The following is a 2,271-nucleotide window of genomic DNA, read 5'->3' as shown; positions in this document are numbered from 1 at the left end:
AAATGTTAAATCGGTCTGCAACACCCCTATAGGACTCCTGGTTGGCTAGAGTCCAAAGGCATGCAAGAACAGTGTGGGTTACAGGCAACTTGGTATGCTGTCTGTTTGTGTAAAATGGTCCCAATGTCGTCATGACATCCTATAGCAAAGAAGAAATAATGATCAAATTGAAGTAGGCTACAAATATCAGTGATAATAGCCTACTAAAATGCTTCAGATAATCTACCTCTACTTACCTCTACTTGTCCTCTTGACAGTCTGAAATGACTTTTAAAGTCAGTCACGTTGTACAAAGGTACGACTTCCTCAACAAAATGTGGTATTTTTGGAACCAACCTAGGAGATAATGAAGCTGATTTTATTTATATTTATATTTAAGAACTGTTGAATATAAAAAAGTTAAAACCATGCTTATGTTTTGAAAACAATTAACTTTTGCTTTTATGTAGCCTGTAGCTAGATCTAATCAAATAACAATACTGATTAACACCTGGCTCACACCTTCTCTAGCTTCTAAAGAATCATCAGGTCATATCTGTCATTTAGTATAGGCCTACTGGAGAAAGCTCCTTGGCCCCACACACGGAGACCTATTGTTTCTGCCTTTTGGGCAGCCACTCACTGCTGGGCCAGACTTGATTAGAACAAAGGAAATACAGATCTCTGTAAACTTGAATAGAATCAGCACTACCATGATAAACAACCTTTGTCTGTGAACTGGAGTAAACCTGAATTCAGAGGTGTGTCCTTAACCTGAGAGACTTTTCATTCAAGGAAAACTCCCACAATTACACAGGAATATAATTCGGAAACAGAGGTGATTTCAAGGCTGCAACTGTGACCCCGCAAGGGGAAGCATGTCTTGTAGTCCACTGCTGGCAGTGTTTCATGTTTTTATGTTTGATTGTTTTCATCATGTCGTTTTCATCGTGTTGTTCATTAAACCTTTTGCTTAATCTTTCAATTCGACCCCAGCCTCTCCTTTCTCCTCAGAAATCAAAGGAACACATCTTTCCTAACAGAACTCATTGTGCTTTCTGGAGCGGTTATTGAATTAATATTGTTGCTGACAAATGATAATCATCTATTTAATACTTTATATGAAATAATAATCTAACCCTGTCTTAAACAGTGTAACAATTAAAATTATTGTATATTATATATATATATATAACCTAATATATCCCTTATTATTCCATCGTTTTTAAGAGTTTTAATTTGCCAAGAATGTAGGAACATTTCTAAACTCATCATTTAGGAGCATCATAAAAACTGATAAGTGCTTTTACTGAACGCGATCAGAAAAATTAAACCACTAACGTTAAGTTAAATGAACTGTGGCCATGTGTGCACTGTTGTGCACTGTGCTTTGAAATATTTAGCGTTAAATCACCTTCTCTGTTGAAGTCGATCTTCGTGAATAAGAAGGGGCATCTCTTCATATTCAATTTCCTCAGCCATCAAAAACGCATATGCGATTTCCTCAACCATGTCTGCAAACTACAGGTAGCCTACAGATTACCAAACCTGATGTAAGCATGTTTGTGACTTCCTTTTATATGCTTTGAAGGCTGATAGAAAACGTGTCCGACTTGAGAGCGGACTTTTGTCACCGCCCCCCGCTGCTGCCGCCTGCTCTCGTCCGCTTTACAGGCGAGGCGCAGTTCATCTCGAACGAGCCTAATGAGACTCAGGTGCAACACATTAGGGCGGGGACCATAGACAGTATATAATGGACCAATAGACCCCGTTGCTCTGTACGGAGACCAGTGAAGGCTATTAGAAGCACTTTTCCGGTGATGGCCAGCTTTACTGCGCAGCCTCCAACTGAGAGAATGTGACGTGAGCAACGTGTCTGAAAGTTGTAAGTCTTCTGGTAGCTGTGCCAAGAGAAATCTCAATCATTCCCAATCTTACAGATACGGAGACTGTAGGTGTATGTAAGGAGATAACATGGGCACAGGCTAATTATTGATCACTAACATGCTAGTTAACATTAGTAATTAAACCTAAACAGCTAATGTAAGTCGAAACTGCCTGCGAGCTTCTCCTGTACTATACGGTAATTCCTCTACTATGTGACAGTAAGTCACTTGGTTATGACACAATCGTTAGCCTATTTTTACAAAAACATCTGCTACGGAGCCATAACGTGAGGTACAAGGTAATGGAGCCTTTTATACATTGTCGTGTTTCTTTGGAACTAAACAAAGGACAAATAGAGTCTTTAAACGCTTCAGATGTAAAGTTAGTGACGTAAAAAAAAAATGG

The sequence above is a fragment of the Perca flavescens genome, chromosome 3 (genome assembly GCF_004354835.1).
Source record: "Perca flavescens isolate YP-PL-M2 chromosome 3, PFLA_1.0, whole genome shotgun sequence".
Lineage (NCBI taxonomy): Eukaryota > Metazoa > Chordata > Actinopteri > Perciformes > Percidae > Perca > Perca flavescens.
The sequence above is the reverse complement of the archived record's forward strand: the minus strand, read 5'-3'. Positions refer to the sequence as shown.